Source organism: Myotis lucifugus, unplaced genomic scaffold, assembly GCF_000147115.1.
Source record: "Myotis lucifugus unplaced genomic scaffold, Myoluc2.0 scaffold_2, whole genome shotgun sequence".
Taxonomy (NCBI): domain Eukaryota; kingdom Metazoa; phylum Chordata; class Mammalia; order Chiroptera; family Vespertilionidae; genus Myotis; species Myotis lucifugus.
The window spans coordinates 1,503,213-1,530,569 of record NW_005871050.1 but is presented as its reverse complement, the minus strand read 5'-3'; the positions used below and the strand labels follow the sequence as shown (position 1 = coordinate 1,530,569).

Genomic DNA, 27,357 nt, shown 5'->3' with positions numbered 1-27,357 from the left:
GATATATATATATATATATATATATATATATATATATATATATTTCTACTATACCATGCACAGGTCCACTATGGAAAATTTGGAGATTAGGAAAAGAATAAAGAAGCTAACAACTACACCCAAACCCACTAACTAGAGATCATTCTCTGCTGGCATCTTGGCATGATATTCCTTCACATTTATTTTTCTACATATTGTTAATTTTTTCTCCCATACAATTAGAGTTAACCTTTTATAACTCAATCTATTCATATAACATTATATAATAGGTATTGTCCATGTTATTAAAATTTATCATACACTTAAATTTTAAATGATCACATAATATGCAACCAAATAATCCCTTAATGTTGAACAATTAGGTTGTTTCCATTTTTGTTATAAGAATAAAGTAACTTGCCCTAACCGGTTTGGCTCAGTGGATAGAGTGTCGGCCTGCAGACTCAAGGGTCCCAGGTTCGATTCCGGTCAAGGGCATTTACCTTGGTTGCAGGCACATCCCCAGTAGGGAGTGTGCAGGAGGCAGCTGATCGATGCTTCTCTCTCATCGATGTTTCTAACTCTCTATCCCTCTCCCTTCCTCTCTGTAAAAAAATCAATAAAACATATATTAAAAAAAGAATAAAGTAACAATGAACATCTAAATCAGATTTGCAAATAAAATGCAGACAAATGACAATGAAATTATTTAGTTTTTGTTCTAGATGTAAAATTACAACATTCACAGGATATATGCAGTTTAAGGTATTGTATATACATCTGGTCAATGTGATTTTCCAAAGGATTGTTTTAATATACATTTCTAACAGTGTCTCAACTTAGTGCTCTTTAACAATGGATATTATCATTAAAATACAAACAAATTTATATAACCACCTTTTGCCAATATGATAAATGTAAAGTAGATATTTTATTAATTTTAATTTTCTTAATTACTAGAAAAGAAAGCTAAACATTTTCTCATAGATTTATTGTTTCTTTGTAGGTTTCTTTAAGCCCTTTGAGACTGGGATCATTTTTAAAATGAGATTCTAAATATTTTCAAAGGAAAATAAGTAACACTTCCTTCTATATTTCTAACTCTATCCTAAATGCCTTTTTCCGCTGTCCAAATCTACTTCTGATTGTGCTTTCCTCAATGGAAATAGATGGCTTTCTCTATGCCTTTATATGTATAAAGATCTTAACTAAGTTAGCCCTCAGCCTCCTCTTTATTAGAAGAAAAATCCTTTATGTCAATGGTTCCCAAGCTTTAATGCACATAAAACATCATTTGGAGTGCTTGTTAAAAATGCAGATTCCTTGATTCCTCTCCCAGAGTTTCTGATTCAGCACTTCTTGGGTGAAACACAAAAAGTGTATTTTAGCAAGCATTCCAGGCAATTTTGATATAAGTAAACTACAGACCACTCTTTGAGAACATAGCTTTAGCCACTCATCGTTGATCTTTGGTAATCCTGGACATCTCATAAGAACTCTCCTGTGTTTCCCCTCACCAGTTTTCTCCTCAATGTTTCCCTGTAGGGGCAGCACTATGGCATTTGGGCCTGGATAATTTCTTGTTGGGCAGAATATCCCACTCAAGGCACAATATTTAACAACACTGGTGCCTGCCCACAAAATGCCAGTAGCTGCCTTCAATGAGTGTGACAATGCAAAAACACTCCCACGCCCTAACTGGTTTGGCTCAATGGATAGAGTGTCGGCCTGGGGACTCAAGGGTCCCAGGTTTGATTCCGGTCAAGGGCATGTACCTTGGTTGCAGGCACATACCCAATAGGGAGTGTGCAGGAGGCAGCTGATCGATGTTTCTCTCTCATCGATGTTTCTAACTCTCTATCCCTCTCCCTTCCTCTCTGTAAGAAATCAATAAAAATATATTTTAAAAAACCCAAACACTCCCACAACTTTGTTAAATTTCCCGTGGGAATGCAAGATTACCTCTGGGTGTGAAACAATGCTAGAGTACCCTTGACTCAGTATTTCAGAACACACACACACACACACACACACATACACACACACACACACACACACATTTAGCCCAACATCATGTTGTTTCTTTTTAATAACCCCAGATCTACTTGCTACTTCTCAGATAAGATGATGACATTTGCCACACACACAAGATGGTAGAAGTAGAGCAGAAGGGAATCTAGGGAACATAGAACATATGGCTGTCTCTCTTTTGGCCTCAATGAATCAGTATCCTTTTTAAGCACAATGGGAAAACAATAAATAGTTGGAAAGCTAAACAATGGTTTACATTAAACAACGATTGCTCATATGCCTCTTAGATAATAAAGATCTTGCTACTCTTTGCCAAACCTGTCACCCTATGTCTAGGCTAACTCTGATTTTAGGCAACCTGATTGCTGCAGGCATTGGAGGCAAAGGTGAATGTTCCCTTGGAATGCATGCCACACAAAGGCAGAGATAGGCAGAGTGAGGCAATGGGTATATTGCAAGCAGCTCCTGGCAGCCAGATGGCAATTTGTGTAAAAGTGCACTAATATTTTTGGTCACTGAAAGTTTTGATGAGCCCTGGGCCTTCTTCCTAATTCTTCTGGGCAGTGTAGCCTCAGTGAGGGGGACTCACCATGAAAACAGTTGCATTAGTATTTGGTAAGCTGTTAGTAAGTAGAAAGAATCTATTTTTGCCTCAGTTTATGGAATAAAATGGCCCAGCTAGCATGACTGTCAACTTCTTGGATTCACTTTATTTTTTATCCTAAGTGGGTTGGAGGAGAAATGCTGAATAAGTGACTCTTCTATGGATGCCTTCCAGTTAATAACATTATCAGGATCCTGGGACCACTGAAAATGCAAAGCAGGAAATGTGTGGTGGAGCTAAGAGTGAGCAGGCAGTGCCATACAATATAGGCAGCCTGGTGGGGGCAGGCATCAGAGCTGCTCCTAATGCTTAAGCAATCTCTGCAGAGATAGGCATTTCTGCCCTCTGACAGATGGCCAAGTAGGAGGCCAAAGCATCCAGGAGATGACTGCGAGATCATTTTTGAGAGCTCCAAAGACAAGATCCCCAAGCAACGGTAACTCAGTAATTATCTGGGCAGCAATACCATCAGGACATTTATATATACCTACTGTAATAATTGAGTCCCTCTGTCCAGAATTTTTGCAGTATACTTGTTGGCCATATGACCTCTTTGCAGCATAAAACACTAATAATCTCTTGTTCCTTCTTCCAAATCCTCCTTACTCAGTTCTTAAGGCTGCACTTTGTCTTGCCTATTAAATGGCCTCAATATGTTTATACATTTGTACTAGGAATACTGAACACCCCATTTGGCTCTATATGTATGCTCAATGCTTCCCCTGGGCCTCCCTTACATGACAACTGTTTAAAAGTGTGTTAGTGACTCTACAAAGAAATCTTCTTCAGAATAAGGAGATTTGTAATATTTTAAACAATAAAAAAAATAATCCTTTGGTGTTCACATTTCTGCCCAGAACTTTTAGGAAAGAAGAACCTGAGGTCTCTGCTCCAGCACAGGCAATCAATCTATTCGGCTTGTGTCCTACCCAGACACACAGCAGGGGAAAGGAAGAGCATCTATTATCCAGGCTCTCTTCCTATTGCTCTGGGTTGTCTGTCTACACTAGTCTAGGTGCCTATCCTTAGGTAAGATTCTCCCTTGTCAGCTCCCCTTCTTCCTCTGTTTGCTGAGTACAGATATCAACTCAGGTGGAGGTTTTGGACCTGTGGCTTTCACACTCTACATTCTTTGTCTTGAAAAGATTGTCTGAGTGCCATCTATTGCCCCCAGGCTGGTAGCTGCTAAATTTCCACCCCAACCTAACTTATCATCTAAGCCTCATTCCTCTATCATCAGCTGTCTACTGAGCATTTGATCCGTACTGAGCTGTCCTGCTGCTATCTCAACAGAGGTCTAAAACCATAATCCTCAAAAACACAGACCAATAAGTCAAAAGGGGCCTCAAGAGCATATTCTCCCCTCTCTTACTTTCCAGCTTTAATCTATAGCACCAAATTCTCCCAGGCCCTCAACAGTGTGCTTATAAATACAGTCTTTGGAATTAATCAGACCTGGGTTCTGGCTCAGCCTATTCCTGGCAATGTGACTAACTATTCTACCCCCTCTTTACTTCCAGCTTTATTTTGAAATCATTGACAAATAGCATTGTATAAGTTTAGGATGTACAACATGATGATTTAATACATGTATATATTGTAATACTAGTAATTATCACAGTAAGATTAGTTAACACCTCCATTACCTTTGTATTGTGTGGTTAAGAACATTTGAGATCTACTCTCTACCAATTTTCAAGTAGACAATACAGTATTGTTTACTATAGTCACCATGCTTAACTCTACCCTTCCTTCAAGGGAATTTCCACAGCTATAAATCATGGATGATAACAGGACTTACTTTCCATGGTGGCCATGAAGATGAATTGAGAAAATGAAGTTAAGGCACTTGAGGAGCTCACAACAGGCACTCATATAATGGTAGCTATTATCCGTACTGTAATGTTTTAAATGTTTATGTACTTTATCTTACCAAACCATTTCAAATCTTCTTTGTTGTCCTTCATTCACATTCATTCATTTGTGTATTCATTGCGTATCTACTAAATGATTAAAGTGTGCTAGGCACCAAGGATAAAGCAGTGAATAAGAGATACATACTCCCTATTCCCCTCAAGGTTATAGATGATTGAGTGAAAATCAATATTAAAAAATTGAAGTGTGATAAATGTTATAATAGAAGACGTAAATATCAATAATTTAGCACACAGTAACCCTAAACCATTGTGTCTAGGCTTTTACAGTATCCTCCAACTGGTCTCTACTTCTAGACTCTCACTTTGCTAATCCAGCCTCCAAACAACTAACAAATTAGTCATCTTAAAACACTGCTTTCTTCATGTATGCCTCCTCTCTAAACTTTTAATGGCTCCCCAATTCTTACAAGATATGTCCAATTTAGCCTGGCCTTCATGAGGAGGCTCATGTGCAAATGCAAGGCTTTGAAGTTAGACAAAATCTGGGCTCTGTTGCTCACTAGGTTTGTAAACTGAAGCAGAATGTATAACTCCTCTAAGCCTTGGTGACCTAATTAGTACTTTGAGAAAACAATTGCTCTCCCACATCTGGGACTTCTACATGCTACTTCCCCTGCCTGAAATAGTTCCCCAACCCTTCCTCTGCCATCTCCATCAGATTAGCTCCTACGTATCCTAAAACCAGCGCTTAAGCAGCAGATTGGATGGAAGAGTAACAAGATAATATAGAGTATGGCAAGCATCTAAATCCCTGATCCAATCAAAAGTTCCAGGGGGCACTCAATTCAGTCTTGCTGGGCTAAGTGAACATGGATCCCAGGTTTGGAACGGATCACACCTCATTGATCCCTAACTACTATCATCCCTAAAGCCACATGACATCAGGCACAGTTGCTAGAAATCTACAAGGGAAACTCACCAATGAAACCTCAGAGCAGCACAGCAAGCCACAGCAAATGCTGCACTACTACCACACCTCTCTGCTAAGCTAGCATATTTCTACTGTGCTGCTTCCAGAAGACTTTTAGGAAGCCATCTAAGTCTAGGCATACTTGCTATTTAACCTGGGTACGTAAGACACCTGGGCACATGACCAAAGAGCTTGATCCACCAAACTCCGACAGAATTGATGGGCCTCAGCCTTCACACCATAGCTATGACCTATATGGTCAGCCATAACAATTTGTCATGTGAATGTATTTAGGGGCCAGACACTGGTCTAAATTCAGACCTGAACTAGGATTATTCACTCTGTGATAAAGGAACCCAAAAGCTCATGATTTGTTTTTTTCTTCATGAACCCAAACATTCACAGGACTCTCGCTAACACCTGCTTGATGAGTGAATACCCTCTCCAGCTTTCAGCAGCACTGCTGACAAATTGTTCCACATGTACAAAGCTTAGCCATAGCATCAGCTACCTCTGAAGTTAAATTTCAGTTGCCTAAATAAATTCCATAGGATCTTTCATCAGCTAAAGAGGCACATTTGCTCTTCTGTTTAAAAATGTTTCCTCTGACATTGACAATAACAACAAAAATTAAGACTTCCTAGTGGAGCTGGAGACAAATGGCAAAAGAGAGGATATAAGAGCACTAGTTTATTCCATTGCATACCTTTTAACTACCTAAAATCTGTAAGCTGTTAGAGGGCAAGTGCTACTTATGTTATTCACCTCTGTCATCAGTGATTAGTACAGGGTCAAAGCTAAGAGCAGCTGGTCCATAATATTTCTTAAACATCCACTAGGGGCCAGGCACTTGACTAGACACTAAGTAGGTGCCTGGTACATGTAGGGTAAATAAAATTGACGGATTTGTCATGCTTCCTTCTACCGAGGCAGATCATTAAGTGCAAGGACACTGGAGGGTCCAGGATATGCTTTATACCTACGTTCTTTGAGGAAGAAACACAAAGATTTGTTTGCCTTCATTCAGCATGTCAAGACTCGCTTTTTCTTCTGTGTTCTCTTATAATTTTAAAGCATCCATTCCTCTTTTTAAGAATGTACCTTTATTGTTGAAAATATTACAGATGTTCATTCCTCTTCTTAATAGAAGGTTCAAAGTATACTGAGAGATTATTAAATGCCCCAAGTTTGTTGGGGAAGTGGAGATTCATAAGAGGGAGAGAATATAAAAGAGACTAATTTTTTTTACCATCTTCAGAAAATATCGGAGCAATGGTATTTCTGGAAAACAGGGAATCTGCATGATCTGCCTTCTGTATTCAATAGGCAGTTTGTGAGAGAGATATTCAGTGACGCTGTTTGATAATTTATTGTTGTCACCCTTTTCTTCACTCTTATTCTCTCAGGCCCACTGCAAGGGTTCATAGGGACACTGAAATTGTTGGAACATTTCATTTCACCAAGGAAATATCTTTCTGGCATTTGCCTACATGCTGGAGGGTTCAGTCTCTCTTCCCTGATCCATCACAATTCCAACAGTCAGGTTCACTGAATTAGAACCCAGACTCAAAGCTCTCTCTTGTTCACTCGGATTCTCAAACCTTTATCCAGTTCTTTATTCATGGTACAGCCAATCTTTGCTGTAGATTGGAAGGGCTTAGAGGAGGTAAAAAAAACCTCAACACTTTCTGGCTGTGGGTTGGGGTTGATATGTGTGAGTAAGAGAAACAGGGAAATGGAAGCCTACATTTAAATACCACATTCAATGTCATTATTGTTAAACTGAATACAATCTACTCGCTATGTGCAGCACAGAACACTACACAAATTGTATACTGCACTCAACACCCTACAGAACAGCATTTCAGGGGAACGCCATCTTTTTAGCCTGCTTCTTGGTCCAAAAATCTAGTCACATCAGCACAATTCACAATTCTGGAGCAACAGTTGCCAAAGTTGTCATTCTAGGAAAGTTTGATGAGGTTTCAAGAGAAACTGAGGTTTGGGGCCCAAGTGACACATACCCAGAGAAGCCTTCTGGATCTTGAACCAGAAAGTAGCTAGACATAGAATGAATATTCATAACTATATATACATGGTAGACCAAGTCAAGAATGGGTTGGTTATACTCTATTTGGATTTCTCCAAAGAAGAAATCCCCAAGGAGTGTATTTTACTCCCAAAAGACTTATTTTTAGCTGGTAAATGAGTAACCAGTTCTCATATCTCCATGAAACTGCCTGCAGTTGGAAGCATGAAGCAGAGTGCTAGGTCAGCTCCCTAAGTGAGGTCATTCACTTTCAATATGAAAATTGGAAATAACACAATTGTGTGTGTGTGTGTGTGTGTGTGTGTGTGTGTCCTCTTGTGTGTGAATAAATGTGCATGTGCCCTGATTTATAATCATGAAAAGAACTAAGTTTTGGAGAGAGAAAATGAGAGACAAGGAAAAGAATAAGAACTTAAGTTGTTTAAAACCAGAGGTCCAATCAGGCCAGGAAGTCAGTAAGGCTCTTTTTGCTCATGAGTCAAAATCATTTTTACTCTGTATTGGTCAACACTTTGAGGCGGCCACTGGAGGCCCCACTGCATTCTAAATTAAACAAGCTGATCATGTTACTAGTGTCCAAACCGCCACTAACTCAGGGTTCTACACAGGATCACGTCCTAACCCTTCACAACATGTCCTTATGCAGCATCTCCATTCTTATACTCTACCCCTTGATTTGTCCAAGCTGGAACTCTTGATATTTACCTCTGTTCCTCTTGCTGATCTACCCTGTGTTGGTACAAGTTACCACCTGGAAACTCAGTAAAGAACATGGGTTTCTGTCTTTCCTACACCCATAATTCCAATCTATCAGTAGGTCTTACAGATTCCACCTTAAAAATAGGTCCCAGATCTGACCACTCATCTGCACTCTAACACCACAGTCCAAGTTACCACCACTTCTCTGCTGATCTCTTCGAGTAGGGTCCTAATTTATTACCCCTCTTGGCATCTTTGTCTTTTTCCACTTAATTATTCACAAAGCCACCAGGCAACTCTTTAAAAACCAAAATCCTATTGTGTTGCCTCTAGCTTAATACTGTCTAATGGCTTTTCCTGTTGCTTAAAAAAAGGTCCAAATACTTTCACATGGCCTGCAAGGCCTTAGATGGTGTGGCCCCTCCCCACCTTCCTGGCTTGATCTCCTCTGACTCTCCCCTGAGCTCACTGCTATTTTCTGTCCTTTGGACATAATCCACTTGTTTCTACCTTAGAAGCTTTGCACATCCTCTGCCCTCTGCCTCTTTCTTGGCAAACCCTTCGCATCATTTAGGTCTCACTCTTAATACCACCTTAGACCCACCCCTAAGCTACAGAGGCATTTCTGTAATTATTCTCTTCTTGTTCACGCTGCTGGATTTTCTTCAGAGCATTTAGGACTTTATGACATTAGTTCAGTATTGTGTTACACATTTATTACAAATCTCCTCACTTTAGCACATAATCTTTGTGTGAATAGGGACCTGGTCTGTCTTGTGCATTGCTGTATCTGCAGCATAATGAGTGATTATATGCTGAAAGGCATACTAAATCTGCGTCTTTTTAAAAATTTGTAATTTATCTTTCCTCCCCAGTTGCAGTATTTAGCATCTGGACTGATACATTTGATTATATTATGACACAGAGGGTGGGACTGTTTGCTGAAATCTTATCAGGTCTGATAGTTCTGCCACAGGCCATAAGCCCAGTGGCAATCCAAAACTGCTCTCTGTCATTCCTCACCAGGAAACCTGTGCAGGAGAGTGGGAAGCTCAGCATGCTGAGGGCTGAGCTATCTGTGGAGGGGTCAGGGCAGAGATTTACATGTCCCCCTTTAACGTGTTTCCTTTATTTTCCATAGCATTCCCTTTGTTGGCACCCATCAATATGCCCATCTCCACAAGTTCCAGGCTCTTGTGAATCTCTGTATACACAATGTTGTTGTTTTTTTCCTTTCTTTCTTCCATGCCTTATCCCCCTGGCAAACTCCTAATGATCCTTCAAAATTCAGTACAAGCATTACTGCCTCTACAAATATTTCCCTAACTCCCATTTCTACCACTGCCTCAAAGTATACCTTCTACAGGTAAGTTAACAATTACAAAGCAATGTGATGGCTTCCCTTCTAAAGTGTAAGCAACATGAAGTCAGTGACTAGGTTTTTCACATTTACATAGGGGAATGAGTTCACTGACTCATTCATTAGACATTTATTGAGCACTTGCTATCAGGAAAAATTCCAAGGCCAGTGCCCTTTTCACCACAACACACTCCACAATTGCTAATGGGCACCTCATGTTTGCATTCTTTTCTCCAGTTGAATTTCCAGTTAGTTTGAAGGTGTCAGGTGTCATGAAATTTATGTGATTAATCCCTTGCTATTTTTAATCCATGCAGATCTGAAGAATCAGTAAACTGAAAGCTTTCTGGGGGAGGCGGGAATCTAAAACTGCATTTTGGAGAGATAAAACAGATGGAAATTAGGAAAGCAAGGATAACAGATAAAAAGGCAAAATGAGGAATGTCAACCAAAGTCTAACAGGATCTTTAGAAAGGGATACCAGAATAATTTTAAGATATAATGGCAATAGTTCCCAAAAATTGAAGATAAAAAAGAAATCCTCATCTTTAGGGTCAATTAATATTTGACAAAGGAGGCAAGAACATACAATGGAGTAAAGACAGTCTCCCTAATAAATGGTGTTGGAAAAATTGGACAGGTATGTGCAAAAAAATATGAAACTAGCCCACCAATTTACACCACATACAAGAATATACTGAAAATCATAAAAGACACTAAGTTCGAGAAAGGATAAATAATATCAAATCCATACCTAGAGACATTGCAGTGAAACTGTAGGACCTCGAACAAAAAATATTTAAAGTGACTGAAGAAAAACAAAACATTGCCTATAAAAAATAATCCTATTAACAACAGCAACAATTTTAAGGTTGGCAGTGGGGACTAAGACATCTCTATCCAGTTAACCTATCATTAGAAAAGTAAAGGTGAAATGTCAACATCTTCAGCCAAATAAAATCTTAGTTTATTATTTAGAGAACATCACTAAAAGGATAATTTGAAAAAAAGGCAACTATATCCAAGTGAAAGGATAATGTAAGAGGAAATGGCAAGCAATGAAGTTGCTGGTGAATCTAAAGAAACACTAACTGTAAATAAGAAAATAAAATGATGGCCAACAGAGAAAATGTGAAAACAAGGTGAACTAAATACTGGTAGACAATAATTTGATACATGGTAATTGAAATATTAAAGTTAAAACTATAGACTTACAATTCCTTACAATTCTTGGGTGTAGAGTCAAGAAACTGAATAGCTTTAGATTTGTTAAGCTAATCAGTCATACATCTTAACATTTAAAGAAAAAAATAGTAAAATAATAGAAACACTAAGGGAAGGGTTTTTCCCCCTCCTTTGTAAGCGTTGAACTGGTGACTCTAAAATCTACTTTCTTTGATGTTTTGATACCATCCAAACCTCTTATCCTGCTGAGGTGCAGATTTAATGATGTCAGATATTTCTGTTAGAGCCCCTAGAGCAGTGGTTCTCAACCTTCCTGATGCCTCAACCCTTTAATACAGTTCCTCATGTTGTGGTGACCCCCAACCATAAAATTATTTTCATTGCTACTTCATAACTGTAATTTTTCTACTGTTATGAATCGTAATGTAAATATCTGATATGCTATATGTGTTTTCCGATAGTCGCGACCCACAGGTTGAGAACCACTGGCATGTCAAACTCAAAGGCTAACACAGGACAACTAAACAAGGTTTAAATTTATGTGGGCTGCAAAAAACACAAAAACTTCAATTTTCATAGAAACGTAGGTTTATTTCGATAGAGACATGCTGAATACAAAGGGCTGAAATAAATGAGTAATCATTAACATAAAATAAGTTCAATTTCATAGAATCTGCTAGTATGAGTGGATCTTCTATTGTTTCTGGAAATAGTAAAAAAGAAAAGCAGAAATAAAACATAGTTCCCAGTGAGTTTCCAGTCCCTACAAATTTAAAAACAGCTTAGCCCTAGGGTTTGGCTCAGTGGATAGAGCATCAGCCTGCTTACTAAAGGATCTCAGGTTTGGTTCCAGTCAAGGGCACATGCCCATGTTGTGGGCTTGATCCCAAGTAGGGGGTAAGCAGGAGGCAGTTGATCAATGATTCTCTCTCATCATTGCTCTTTCTATCTCTCTTTCCCTCTCCCTTCCTCTCTAAAATAAATAAAAATACATATTAAAAATATATAAAGTCCCTGGGGAACTTTTGCATATATACATAAATATATACTGCCCTTGGGGAGCTCAGTGGACTGCTGTTAGTCAGTGTGCATTTTTGGTCTAATATATTTTTGTTGCATTTTATATTAGAAGGAAGAGTACACGTAAGTTGTAATTTCATGAAAAAATTACTTAAAAGTGACTAAGAGGCCCTAACAGGCTCTGGCTTTGTAAAACACTTTAACTCTATAAATAGGGTTGTCTAGGCCATGTCTCCAGCAGGAGAAAGTCAACATTAGAGCATGTCAGAATGTTCATTCATCTTTACTCCAAAATTTCAAGGAAAGAAACTACCATTTTTTATCAGGTATGGCTTCACAACTGAGCTCCAAATATGCCACAGAATGTCGCTCTTTCTGCCACAGATCAATGAAGAATATTCTGCTCTGCCAGTTTGGATTTTTGATAAGTTCATGGATGTCATAGATATACAGATACAAATGAAGTTTATCCAGCTCATGTGATCATTTTACTGAAAGACTTTTACAGATTTGAGTAAGAATCATGGAAAAAATTCCAAATAACCCAATTCAAATTATTATCAAATGAATGCTCAGTCTGGTATATCTGGAATGAGTGTCCCCAGGCCTGTGATCATATTGTGATCTCAAAGTCACCCATGTCTAATTTTCCTTAACTACAAAATGGGGATAAAGACAGAATGCCCCTCACAGAGTTGCTGTGGGAACTAAATGGGTTAATATACAGCCTTCAATAAATATCAACTGGTATTGTTGTCTCTGTCATTGGTATACTCACTGGTCTTGTTAAATACTAGATTCATTCATTCACACAATCCACTGACTTATTTAACATATATGTACTGAGCATCTGCCATATGCTAGTTACTGTTCTAGGCCTTGGGGACAGAATTTAATAAAAACAAGTCCCTGTTCCCTTGGGCCTTACATTTCTATAATCTATGGATTACAGAAAATTAATAAACAATTAAAAGCATATTGTCAGGTAGTAATGTGTGCAAGGAAGAACAATAATGCAGAATAAAGGGGCTACTTTACATAAGTGCCAGGGAAGACCTCACTAAGGGTGACATTTGAGCAGAAATTTGAGGTTTTAATGTTCCTGGTGACTAGGCCACCTATATATTTTTTTCTAATTCAATTGCTCAAGCAATTGGTCTAGCAGGCTCCCTTGGCCTTCAATCCTATGTCCCCTTTTTGCAGCATTCATATTTTTGTTGCTCAGGGATATGCAATGATGCTGACAACATCACAATGAGGCAGGTAAAAAAAAGTCTCATTTGCAGCCCAGCTACAAAAACTTTAATGTTAAATTTGGCAGATTATTATTCCACCTGCTGATCCCTAAAGAGTAAGCTGCTGCCTTTTGCTTCCCCATTCTAAGAATAGATGGCTGCTTCTGTAAAGTGCTGTGTAACAAAGAGGCTACATGGCTTTCTATCCTACTTATTTCCTATGATTCAAGTCAATTAGGACAGTAGTGTCAGCTTCTGCCTCCCCAACAAACTATGTTCAGACAGTGAAGTAAACAAGATGTGGATACCTTTGTTAGGAAAGCCTTGGGGGAACTTCTTAGCTCAGCTTAACTAGGGGAGCAAGAGCAAGGGGGCATCTACTCTCTCCCAATGCATAGGATGCTGTATCATTACTTCCATTAAGGCAGAATCTACTGGAAGGAAATTCTGAACTGTCTCAGTCTCCCACAGTCACCTCTCCACTAGCTCCTATCCTCTTTTCCTAGCAGACTGATAACAAGACTGTGGGTTGGGAACAGAACAGGGAGTTAAAATGCAGATTGCAGCTGGAGTTCTAGTAATTCAGCCATAGGAGACTGGACAGAGCTGCCACAATGCCCTGGGGCCTAGGCATTGCATTCCTACCGTTAAGAGAACTGTAGGAAGTATTCCATGTGGCCTTTTCATTTTCTGCTCCCTTCCATCTGGGAAGAGCACAGACCTAGAGGACCACCTTCAAATAGACTCTATCAATGCACATGCTCCCTGGGGCCAGGAGATGGGGTGGGGGAGTGCTTTGGAGTAATTCCCCTGAGAGTTGAGCACCAATTGGGATTTCTGCTCTGGGCCATCCTGGCGATCTTATCTGTTCCTGATCTCATTATTACACCTGTTTTCTTTTCTTTCTTTCTTTTTTATTTTTACATGGCAAAATTTTATTTATTTTTTTAAATTTTGTTTTATTGCTTAAAGTATTACAAAGAGTATTACATATGTCTTCTTTCCGCCCCCCTTGACATTCCCCCAGCCTCCCCTACCCCCCAGTGTCTTATGTCCATTGGTTATGCTTATATGCATGCATACAAGTCCTTCGGTTGATTTCTTAATGAGCCACATATATTTGGGATTGACAGCTTTACTTGCTTTTGAAAATTATAAACTTAACTATTATTTATCAAATATCAAATAAGGATGCTGATTAGAAAAGGCATCCTGATGTGCTAGAGAAAGCATTGAGTGTGAGGTACAAAGTACGGGGTTTTAATATTGAGAGAAGACAGAAAGGAAGATAATGTTACACTCAAATAGTAGTGAATTTGTCTGTGAAATGGGATTACAGGTGGTTTTTTCCTTCCTTATCATTTTCCATATTTTTCTTTTTTTTATTTTTTTTTGTGTGTGTGTTGTGATAAAGCCAATTTATTAAAAACTTAAAGCATGAACATTTATTAAAGAAGCAAGGCAAGCAAATCTATACATCTGGCTTGGGAAGTGCCAACGGGTTCTCGGCTAATCTGAAGAGCCAGGAGAGTGGGAGGGATTCTGCCTTATATACCCTCCTGTCTATAGTTGTTTTTTTGTTTGTTTGTTTGTTTGTTTTCTTTTTTTTTAATTTTAATAATTTTTATTTCTTAAAGTATTACAAAGAGTATTACATATGTCTCCTTTTTTCCCCCCCTTGACATTCCCCCGGCCCCTACCCCCCGCCCCGTGTCTTGTGTCCATTGGTTAATCTTATATGCATGCATATAAGTCCTTCAGTTGATCTCTTAATCCCCCCGCAAACCCTCCCCAGGCTTCCCACTGTAGTTTGACATTCTGTTCAATGTTGCTCTGCTTCTGTATCTACCCCTGTTAATCAGTCTATACTGCTCCCCTTTATTTGTCCCACCCTCACTGGAGTAGTCTCAACCTCACCAGGGCTGTCTGAGCCTCACCAGGGCCGTTTCAACCTCACCGGGGCCGTCCCGACCTCACGGGGGCCGTTTCAACCTCACCGGGGCCGTCCCGACCTCACCAGGGCCGTTTCAACCTCACCGGGGTTGTCCCTACCACACCGGGGCCGTTTCAACCTGACCAGAGTTGTCCCTACCTCACGGGGGCCGTTTCAACCTCACCGGGGCTGTCCCTACCACACCGGGGCCGTTTCAACCTGACCGGGGCTGTCCCTACCACACCGGGGCCGTTTCAACCTCACCGGGGTCGTCCCTACCTCACGGGGGCCTTTTCAACCTCACCGGGGCCGTCCCGACCTCACTGGGGCCGTTTCAACCTCACCGGGGTTGTCCCTACCACACCGGGGCCGTTTCAACCTCACCGGGGCCGTCCCTACCTCATGGGGGCCGTTTCAACCTCACCGGGTTGTCCCTACCCCACCGGGGCCGTTTCAACCTCACCGGGGCCGTCCCTACCTCATGGGGGCCGTTTCAACCTCACCGGGGTTGTCCCTACCACACCAGGGCCGTTTCAACCTCACCGGGTTTGTCCCTACCTCACGGAGGCCGTTTCAACCTCTCAGGAGCCGTCCCTACCACACCAGGGCCGATTCAACCTCACCAGGGTTGTCCCTACCACACCGGGGCCGTTTCAACCTCACCGGGGTCGTCCCTACCTCACGGGGGCTGTTTCAACCTCACTGGGGCCGTCCCTACCTCACCGGGGCCGTCCCGACCTCACCGGGGCCATCCCAGCCTTACCGGGGAAACAGGAAGTTTGGCCCTCTGTCCCCTGCCGGCAGCTCCCCACCAGACAAAATCTCCAGGCGTTCCTGGTGGCTGAACATCCAGCACTCCTGCCCTCCACCAAGTGCACAGACTGCCTGTCTGCTGTCCCCCAGCGCCCCACGAGAGACTGGAACCAGCGGGCATGTTTGTGGGCTTGCTGGTACAGCGGTTCCACAGTGCCGGTCCAGTCAGGCCCAGCCCCAGCCTGCCCCGGACCCGACTCCGCCCCCCGATTGCGTCCCTCCCAGATGCAAGGAGCTGAAATCTGCAGCCTGCTGGGATGGGCTCTGTACTTGGTGCCTCTGCACATCCTACTCAGTCTCAATGCGCTTCTTTCTATGCGAGGAGTTGAAATCTGCAGTTTGTTGGGTTGGGCTCTGTACTTGGTGTCTCTGCACATCCTACTCAGTCTCAATGTTCTTTCTCTCCTTCCAGTTGTAGAGCTTCCACTGGGCCAACTTTCCCATGGTTCTGTATGATAGGTGTTTGTCTGGTATTTGGTAGTTTCGATGTTGTTGTGTGAGGTAGCACGCACAGGTCTCTTCCTTATGCCGCCATCCTGGTTCTCCTGGGTCTGCTTCTTGAGTGTGTCTCCCATGGCTGCGAGCAGTTGAAGTCTGCAATTTGTTGGGATAGGCTGCAAAAGCGCAGGTGGGTCTTTTTGTGCACCTGGCACAGCTTGGATGGGGATGTAAATTGCTTAGGGCTGGGTCTCAGGGAGTCGCCATGGCAGAGCAAATAGCACTGGCTGAGTCTCCGCGGCCCCTTGCCTCTCCAACCGGGGCTTTGTGTCCCCCAGTGCCGGCGAGCAGCTGTGCGACAGAGTCTCCCTCGCTTTCTGATGGCTGCAAGGCCGTGCTGCCTCTCCCCGTAGGGTCTGGTGCCTCATGATCCCGCCTGAACCAACTCAGTGGATTTGAAAGTTTGCAAAAGCAAAGGCGTTTCTACTTGTGAGTCTGGCACAGCCCAGATGGGAATGTAAATTGCGTAGGGCGGGGTCACAGGGAGTCGCCGGGGGCGGAGACTCAGCGGCCCTTTGCCTATCCAGGACACCAGGACTTTGCGTCCCCCAGTGCCGGTGAGCAGCCGAGCGCCAGAGCCTCCCTCGCTTTCTGACCGCTGGAAGGCCGTGCCGTCTCTCGCCTTGGGGCCTGGGGCCTCAGAGACCCGCCCGAACCAGCTCAGTGGATTTGAGAGTTTGTAAAAGCACAGTCATTCCCTCTTGTGCCTCTGGCACAGCCCGGAGGATAGGGCGGGGTCTAAGGGAGTCGCCAGCACGGAGGAAACAGCGATGGCGGCGTCTCCGCGCCCCTCGCCTCCCCGGGACACCAGGACTTCTTGTCCCTCAGTGCCGGAGAGCAGCCGCGCGTCAGAGCTTCCCTCGCTCTCCGACCACTGCAAGGCCATGGCCGCCTCTCCCTGTGGGATCTGGGGCCTCAGAGACCCGCCCCGAGCAAGCCCAGAGGATTCGAGGGTTTGTAACCGCTTCCGATTGAAAAAAAACCGCGAATCCATTTGCAGCCCGCCTGGCGTGTGACTGCGTACCTCTGGTTTTGGTGCCTCTGTAGCTCCCACTCAGTCTCACTGCGCTTCTTTCTTTTCTTCCAGTTGTAGATCTCCCACTGGGCCAACTTCCCCATGGTTCTGAGTGGTGGTTGTTTACCTCATAGTTGATAGTTTCAATGATGCTGTGAGAGAGCAGCACGCACAGGTCCACTCCCTATGCCGCCATCTTGGTTCTCCCATATTTTTCAAATATTATCTAAAGCATATCAAATCAGAACACTGACATCATATAAAAGATCAGTGTTAGAATCCCATTTTTATCATTTATTGTTTATGTCACTTTAGAGGCAGGTACAGTTCCTTCTTTGGGTCTTTATCTTTCCCATCTATAAAAGAAGAGGCAGAGGCTCTCTATTCCTCCTGTTCATCAGACAGCTACTCTTCCTGCACAGTGCCAGCCACAACCCTGAGACACGATGGTGATGGTGAAGGTCAGAGTGAATGGATTTGGCTGCATTGGGCGCCTTGTCATCAGAGCTGCTTTTAACTCTGGAAAAGTGGATATTGTCACCATCAATGACCCCTTCATTGACCTCAATTACATGGTCTACATGTTCCAGAATGATTCTACTCATTTCAAGTTTAAAGGCACAATCAAAATTGAGAACGGGAAGCTTGTCATCAATGTAAAGTCCATCTCCATCTTCCAGGAGTGAGATCCAGCCAACATCAAATGGGGTGATGCTGGTGCTGAATATGTTGTGGAGTCTACTGGTGTCTTCACTACCATGGAGAAAGCTGGGGTTCACTTGAAGGGCGGAGCCAAGAGGGTCATCATCTCTGCTCCTTCTGTGGAGGCCCCCATGTTTGTGATGGATGTGAACCGTGACTAGTATGACAACTCCCTCAAGATTGTCAGCAATGCCTCCTGCACTACCAACTGCTTGGCCCCCCTGGCCAAGGTCATCTATGACAACTTTGGCATCATGGAGGGACTCATGACCACCAACGCCATGCCATCACCGCCACCCAGAAGACCGTGGATGTCCCTCTGGGAATCTGTGGTGTGGTGGCCAAGGGGCTGCCTAGAATATCATCCCTGCTTCTACTGGCGCTGCCAAGGCTGTGGGCAAGGTCATCCCTGAGTTGAATGGGAAGCTCACTGGCATGGCCTTCTGTGTCCCCTTCCCCAATGTGTGGGTAGTAGATATTACATGCCACCTGGAGAAAGTTGCCAAATAGGAAGACATCAAGAAGGTAGTGAAGCGAAGCAGACATTAGAGGGTACCCTCAAGGGCATCCTGGGCTATACTGGGGACCAGGTTGTCTCCTGTGACTTTAACAGTGACATGCACTCCTCCACATTTGAGGCTGGAGCTGGCATTGCCCTCAATGACCACTTTGTCAAGCTCATTTCCTGGTATGATAATGAATTAGGCTACAGCAACAGGGTGGTGGACCTTATGGTTGACATAGCCTCAAAGGAGTAAGAGCCCATTGGACCACCAGCCCCAGCAAGAGGAAGAGAGGCCCTCACCTGCTGGGGAGTCCTTGCCCCAGATCGATCCCTCTGAGATTCTCCTGATCAGTTTCCATCCAAGACCCCCTGAAGAAGGGGAGGGGCTTAGGGAGCCTTACCTTGTTGTGCACCATCAGTAAAGTTCACTGTACCCAGGGGGGAAAAAGAAGAGACAGAGAATGAAAGAGGAGACTTTAGCCCCACCATTCTGAGTTGCTAATGCATTTTGGGAGGTAATATTAATACATTTAGGCAATTTAAAGAGCTGGGACATTACCTGCACTTCAAGTCACCCTAACCAAAGTGGCTGAGTACTGAGGAAGCTATAATCTTTTTTGCAGGGTTCTGACACTTGGTGCAAGAGCTACCAGGTGCTGCTATTATTCTGCATTTGCTTGTGAGTCACAGTCATCCTGATCTTGGCTCTTCAGCTAATATTGTTACCACAATGTGCGATTAATAACAAACTATTTTATAATATCTGCCTTGAGCTAAAGCAATTTCTTTACTTTAAATCCTGCCTTGGAGGGTTTATCAGAAACATATATAACAAAGTACATCAATTATCTAATTTATCCTTACAACCACACTATTAAACAGGAATAAGTATGATTATCTCCTTTTTGTGAATGGTGAAACAGGCTCAGAGAAGCACACAGCCAGGTAGCAGCATTTGAACCCATGTCTGCTCATCTATGCTAAACACCACTCTAAGAATTTGACTGGGGAAAAAAATGTGGTCAGCTGGATGTGCTGGGGGTTGGTTACTGAGCTTCTAGTTGTCTATATTTGGTTTTCCTCTATAACTCAAGGGGGTCAAGTCCTCTAGGTGGAGGATTTATTGTTTTTGTTTTGTTATTTCCCTGGTCCTTGGCACATGAAAAGCCCCTCCTTCACTCCCACCCAAAGCCAGAGGCTGGAGGCTTGGGAGTGACTTTGGAAGATGATGACCCTCACCACAAGTAGAGCAGGTGGTAACTATGGCAGGATGTTAAATCCTACCATTTGAGAATGCTATTAAGCCCTAGGAAAGGCAAAGATAGCAGCCCCCATGGCAAACTCCTGTGTGCAAGACTGAATAACATGCCAGTAAGTAGCTTCTTGACTTTTCTTTCTGGTCTTAGTTCAATTCAGTCCTAATGTAGAACCCAGCCATGATCTAAGATTCAAGGCATTAACATTGGCTTCTAATTGACATGGGTGGTCTATGGAAGGGTATTGTTTCCCAACTTTGTGCTAACATAACATTTCTATCATAAGGGCCAAGGGCAGGGCTTTTGCATGCAGAGACAGAGTGTGGTAGAAGAGCAGCAAGATTTCCAATTGATGCGAAATCACTAGGTGACATTAGACAAGTACTATAATCTCTTTGAACTCCATTTTCTATATCAATAAAATGGAGGTAATCTATCTTACAGCATGTTTATGAAAACTGAATTAGTGAATTTTCCCAAATTATGGAGAAACTATGTTCTAGGTATGTTAATAGGTATTTGGTGGGTGTGTATGTGAATCAAAGTGATCTAATGATTTTGAGAAACATTGAGTTAAACAAAATTAAGCTATTGTATTTTAGGTCCTACAGCACCAAATTCCCAGCCTATCCTAGAGTCTAGAAGCTGTTCAGAAGCCCATGGACAGCTCAATGCAGTCAAAGAGTGTTAGGCTACCCTGAAGGAGCCATTCTGGACCACCAGCTTATTCAGTGTGTTGAGACAAGATCAAGCTATGACCCACAGTTCATCATGCCTTTGCCTAAGGAGTATCATATGACAGGAGTCGCCAGGTCTGAGGAGTCCAGTTCAAGGTCAACAAGCACTAAGGTTGGCCCCAAGCTAGTTCCCAAGTCCCCAATTCAGGTCCAATTTGGTCACCTTTGACTAATAGCAATCCATAAGATTGGCTGACAATATCTACCACATGCAAGAAGCTTGGCCTAGAGATGACATTGGTACCATGGAAGTGTTGGGGTCATATTCCCATACATATAGGACAAAGCCAGAAGAATTAGAAAGTTCAAGTAGGAGCCAGAGTGTCAAAGCATAGCAAGATAGAAGCATCAGCTGAAAGAATCCACAAATGAGGAAGCCACTGCAAGTTCTGAAGGAATGGTCTTTCTGCCAGACCAGAAACATCTAAAAGGACATCCAGATCCTGGATAAAGCAAAAACAAAACAAAACAAAACAAACAAACAAACAAAAAAAAACCCCAGCTGAAATGTGAAGGAGGCATAATATCTCATAAAACAGCAAGAAAAATAAGCTATGGTCCAATGGAAACCCAGGTGAGCATCTACAATGGTTCTTTGAAACTTGGCCTCTACACACATGACTCAAGCAGTTAATTTATAGAACATTTACAATGTATCAGCTGTAACAATTACACTATACCCATTACATTTAACTAGGTGTGCAGTGCACGAATTCATGCACCTTTAAAGGAACTGTGAGCCTTGAAGTTGCTGTGGGCACAGGGGCAGGTCTCAGCCCATCCTCCATGCTCCTGTCCACCCGGAACCTCCCGCCATGGCTCCTGGTCCCCTATCTTCAGGCAGCTCTGTTCCTACAGCCACCGCTCCCACATGCTGATAGTGCCAGCCCCACTCGCACCCGCTGATGGTGTGGAGCAATTGGGGCCAGGGCCAGCAGCACACATGGGCAGGGCCGGTGCCATCAGCAGGTGCAAGTGGAGGCTGCTGCCCCAATCACCCCTCAGGAGCAGGGGGAGGTGGAGAAGCCCTCAAAGGTGATTGGGGCTGGTACCAGGCACCAGCAGTGGGTGCGAGCAGCAACTCTGGTGCCGGCTGTGGTGTGAGCAAGGTTGGCACCAGCAGTGGGTGCAAGCACTGGGCGGGACCGCAGCACGTGGGTATTTTCAGTAACCACCAGAGGCTCTCTGCAATGACAGTGATCGGCACCCCGCCTTGATCTGGTGCTCCCGCTCACCTGCTCCACCATGGCTGATGCCCACCCTGTTCTGCGCTCTGCTGCCTGCTGCTGATGCCCACCATGTTCCACGTGTGCCCCCTGCTGATCATCGCATGTCATAGCAACTGGTTGTTCAGTTGTTCCGCCATTCGGTCTATTTGCATGTTAGGGTTTCATATATATAGATGATTGTCTAGGTCCTAGACCAGCTGTGGGCAAACTACAGCCCGCGGGCCGGATTTAGCCCATTTGAAATGAATAAAACTAAAAAAAAAAAAAAAGACCGTACCCTTTTATGTAATGATGTTTACTTTGAATTTATATTAGTTCACACAAACACTCCATCCATGCTTTTGTTCCGGCTCTCCGGTCCAGTTTAAGAACCCATTGTGGCCCTCGAGTCAAAAAGTTTGCCCACCCCTGTCCTAGACTCTAGGATAACACGAGTAAGTGGCAGAACCAAAATTGAAATCCAATTGGTCTGATTGCAAATCCCAAGCTTTTTCATTTACACTGTGAGAGAGGCAGGTTTCTTTGCTATCCTAACCATCTAGGTATCTTTCAGTAAAGTCTCCCAGTGCTGGATCCCTACCAGTATGTCACAACTGGCCCCCATGACTGTAAGGTTACTGCTGTTCATTCATTCCCACAGCTCACAAGGCATTTTTTATGCTAAGGCAGCTGTTGAGATGTCTGATGCCTAACAATCCCAAGAAAGGGGAAATTACCCCATTTCCAGGACAGCCTAAAAATCTTTCAGTAGATTTTGAAGACAATTTCAAGCATATAGTACCTGAGCCACCATTGGGCCATTGCTCTAGCTGTTTTTGTTTTCTTTTTTTTAAATATGTTTTTATTTATTTTAGAGAGAGAGGAAGAGAGATGGAGAGAGAAAGAAAAACATTGATCAGTTGCCTCCTGTACACTCCCCTACTGGATATTAAACCCACAATCTGGGTATGTGCCCTGATCAGGAATCAAACTGGCGACCCTTTAGTGCACAGGACGATGCTCAACCAACTGAGCCATGTAGGCCAGGGTTCTAGCTGTTTTCTATATTGAGAATGCCTTTGTCTGTCAGATCCTGCCTATTTTCAAAGTCCATCTTACTTCTCGTTTCCCACCATGAATTACTTGTTCATTCTCCCAACATCCTGGGACCCTTTGGTGCTCTGGAACTCCATAGCAAATATTTTATCCTGTATCACAGACAACTAATAACTTACGTCTCCCCCAAATTTCTCAACCATTACTGTAAACCTTCAAAGCAAGATGGCATATTCCTCATATCTATATGCCTTGAAACATTCAGAATTATAAACACCTAGAAAAAGATCCCTGTCCTCAGAAGGTACTCAAGAACAATTCCATGACTTGAGTCAATATATAAATGCCCAACACAGATCCTGACTGAACATCTACTTTCCTTTCCTGAGAAAAGGTAAAAAAGGGAGTGAGCATCCTAAGTCCCTAAGAAAACAGCTTCCTACTCTCTTGGAGACTGGTCTTTGTGTATATCCCAGTAGCAGCATAGCACATTTTATACAAATGTTTAGGACTGACATATAATATAGTAATCTAGGCAAATTCAGTCCAGAAATCTATAATTCCTTTTAAATCACTCAAAGATGGCAAGCAGAGATGCATTAATCCAATGTTGATGAATGGATAGTTTCATCCCCCTGATGTCTTCCCCTTCATGTACTGAGTATACATGATTTACTGACACTACATTGTTCACAGGGCTACATTTTGAGCTTTTCACAATCATTATCCCTTTGCATTTAGCATACTAAACAAGAGTGGTTAAGTCTACATAGAAGACAGGGAATGACTCAACCAGAGTATATTAAAGGTCATTCTTCAAATCAGAGGCAGATCTGAGATCAGAACACCGACTTCCGAGATTTGGGCTCCGAAGGCATACTTAATCAACAAATCAGCTGTCCATATAAAGGAAAGGAAGAAAAATGGAACTGAATTTGAGTTAGAAACCTCTTCTATCAACATAGCATTATTTCATTGATTTAGAGTAAGGGATTAACACAAATTGACAAAAATTGGGCAAGCAAAGGAGCAGAGTAAAAGATACAGACTCCCAGACCCCATCTCACACCCACTGTATCAAAATTTTGGCAATCCTGCATTTTAATAGGCTTCCAGGTAATTCTGTTGTGCAGCTATATTTAAGCCCATGCGTTTATGTCATGGAAAAGGTGTCAGATTTGAAATCTCACACCCAGGCTCTGTTCTGTCTTGCCCTGAAGTCCCCATTCAAAATGGCAGTGGGGGTTAGGGGAGAGTGAGGATAGTTCTCAGACTGCATCCAGGGAAAATGAACTTCTGAAAGAGCCCTGTATACATCTCTGGAAGGGAGCATCCTGATCCTTCCCTGGTCGCACCCAGTATTTGGCTCTGACATTTCATCAAAATGTGCTTTTTGTTCTTATATTATCCTGGTATGAAGAGAAAACAAGCCCCTAGCAATAACAACTCATTCAAAGCCAGGCTATGATTCCACAGCAATAAATTGCAAACACTGTTTCATTACATCGCAAAACCCATTTGTAACAGACAGCATCCTTCTCATTTTAGGCATAGGACCTTATTATGAGTTTCTTTTCTTGTACCTGTGCAGAAAAATCCTCAACTAATTAGAAACCTCAATGATCATTGGGTTACTATCAGACTTGTGAAAAATATGATTATTGAAATTGCTCATGATGACAACAGTAACCAGGGCAGGAAGGAAAAACAAACAAAAACAAGTACAACATTAAATAAGTAGCTTAAATCATCCTTAACATTTAATATGATTTGACAGGTTTTGCCAATCTTGAATGATCAGAAGGATTCAATAGCTTGTTTCTGAGTTGTGGTGCAAAGATAAGACTCCAGGAGGAAATAAATTAATGGAAACAACATGCCTCCACCCCAGGATTAAATCCAGACCCATCCTGAGTGAATGCTCTCACTGCTCTCCTGTTAGTATTATTTATACTGTGCTTGAACCAGGTGAGCTACTGCCTCGTTAATGAGAGCAATGCTACTTTACCACTGAGATAATTCCTTCCCTTCTGAGCCTTAAAAATAAAGAAAATACAAAAAATCCATGGAAAATTTACTTGAGCATTTTGCAAACTTCATTCACTAATTATAAATCAATCATCAGTTCTCTCAGAGATCTCAGAGGTCTCTTAGGATTCCTCCTAAGAGAGCTCCCAACTCCCTCCTATAGCTTCCCTAGACAGCAAGCAGCTAATGGCCAAAAAAAGTATTGAGATCCAGGCAAAGGGGTACTGGACCAGATGGTTCGACCCACTCCTTCCCCCTGAGCAGCCATTGCCTTCCACACAAATCTGCTTCCAGACCTTTTTTTTTTAAAAAAAAATATATATATATTTTATTGATTTTTTTACTGAGAGGAAGGGAGAGGGATAGAGAGTTAGAAACATCGATGAGAGAGAAACATCGATCAGCTGCCTCCTGCACACTCCCCACCGGGGATGTGCCTGCAACCAAGGTACATGCCCCTGACCGGAATCAAACCTGGGACCCTTGATTCTGCAGGCCGACGCTCTATCCACTGAGCCAAACCGGTCAGGGCTGCTTCCAGACCTTTGAGGTCCATTCCAGTTCTTTGGATCCTCTCCCACCACTATATTGCTACATGGTAATTTAGGCCAACCTTCTGGCTTCTGCTTGTTTTCCTATTCCCCAAATTAAAGCCTAGCCCCTCATGCTGTATTCCTTCTCAGTTCCCTAGACAGCAGGGCTGGGACATACATGGCTCAGAATACATTTATTGCTGCCCTTTTTCTTTAAAAGCAATCTGTCTGAAAGAAAGTTTAAAGCTTCCAAGCCCACTAATAGTTTCCAAAGCTTCTGTAAAGAAAGTCTTTGCTAACGTTTCTGAATTTCTCTTGGACCTTTCTTGCCTTACAAACAAAAAAATAAGTGAAGGAAAAATAGTCTTTCTTTTAGGTCCATTGCCCATTTTTTGATTGAGTTGTTTATCTTCCTTTTGTTAAGTTGTATGAGTTCCCTGTAAATGTTGGAGATTAAACCCTTTTTGGTGATAACATTGGCAAATATATTCTCCCATGCAGTGGGCTTTCTTGTTGTTCTGTTTAGTTCTGTTGTTCTGATGGTTTATTTTGCTGTGCAGAAGCTTTTTATTTTGATGTAGTCCCATTTGTTTATTTTCTCTTTAGTTTCCATTGCCCTAGGAGCGGTATCGATGAAGAAATTGCTTCAATATATGTCTGAGATTTTGCTGCCTGTGGATTCCTCTAGTATTTTTATTGTTTTCCATCTTATGATTAAGTCCTTTATCCATTTTGAGTTTATTTTTGTGTATGGTGTAAGTTGGTGGTCTAGTTTCATTTTTTTTTGCATGTATCTGTCCAATTTTCTCAACACCATTTATTGAAGAGACTGTCTTGACTCCATTGTATGTTCTTGCCTCCTTTGTCAAATATTAATTGAGCATAGTGGTTTGGGTTGATTTCTGGGTTCTCTATTCTATTCCATTGGTTTATTTGTCTGTTCTTGTGCCGGTACCAGGCTTTTTTGAGTATAGTGGCTTTGTAATATAGCTTTATATCTGGTATTGAGATCCCTCCTACTTTGTTCTTCTTTCTCAGGATTGCTGCAGCTATTCAGGGTCTTTTTTTATTCCAGATGAATTTTTGGAAAGTTCGTTCTAGGTCTGTGAAATACGTCCTTGATATTTTAATGGATAGATACTTTTTGAAAGAAGACAGAAGGAAGGCCAAGAAACATATGAAAACATGCTCAAAATCACTAATTATCCAAGAGATGCAAATCAAAACGACAATGCGGTACCATCTCACACCTGTCAGAATGGCTATCATCAACAAATCAACAAACAACAAGTGCTGGTGAGGATGTGGAGAAAAAGGAACCTGTGTGCACTGCTGGTGGGAATGCAGACTGGTGCAGCCTCTGTGGAGAACAGTATGGTGTTTCCTCAAAAAAAAACAACAACAAACAACCAAAACTGGAACTCCCATTTGACCCAGTTATCCCACTTCTAGGAATATAGCCCAAGAAACTAGAAACACCAATCAAAAAGGATATATGCACCCCTATGTTCATAGCGGCACAATTCACCATAGCTAAGATTTGGAAACTACCTAAGTGCCTATCAGCAGATGAGTGGGTTAAAAAAAAAAACTGTGATACATCTACACAATGAAATACTATACTGCGGTAAAAAAGAAGGAATTCTTACCATTTGCAACAGCATGGATGGAACTGGAGAGCATTATGCTAAGTGAAATAAGCCAGTCAGAGAAAGATAAATATCACATGATCTCACTCATTTATGGAATATAATGAACAACATAAACCGATGAACAAAAACAGATCCAGAGACAGAGAAGCATCAATCAGACCGTCAAACCTCAGAGGGAAGGTAGGGGAGGATGGGGGTAAGGGGGAGAGATCAACCGAAGGACTTGCATGCTTGCATATAAGCCTAGCCAATGGACACAGACACCAGGGGGTGAGGGCATGAGTGAGGGCGTTGGGGGGATAATGGGGGAATAAGGACACATATGTAATACCTTAATCAATAAAGAAATTTTTTTAAAAAAATAAATTCATCCAAGTTCTTAAAAAAATAGTCTTTCTTCTTGTTGGTCCA

The 27,357-nt window shown here is 42.3% G+C and overlaps 1 protein-coding gene and 1 pseudogene across 2 annotated transcripts in view; one reads left to right on the top strand and one right to left on the bottom strand.

The window, feature by feature from the left end:
* The window catches only part of FGF13 (fibroblast growth factor 13), a 584,335-nt gene that overhangs the window by 297,456 nt on the left and 259,522 nt on the right, over positions 1–27,357 (bottom strand). The gene's annotated exons all lie outside the window — the stretch shown is intronic.
* Positions 17,716–18,729, top strand: LOC106697631 (annotated as a pseudogene).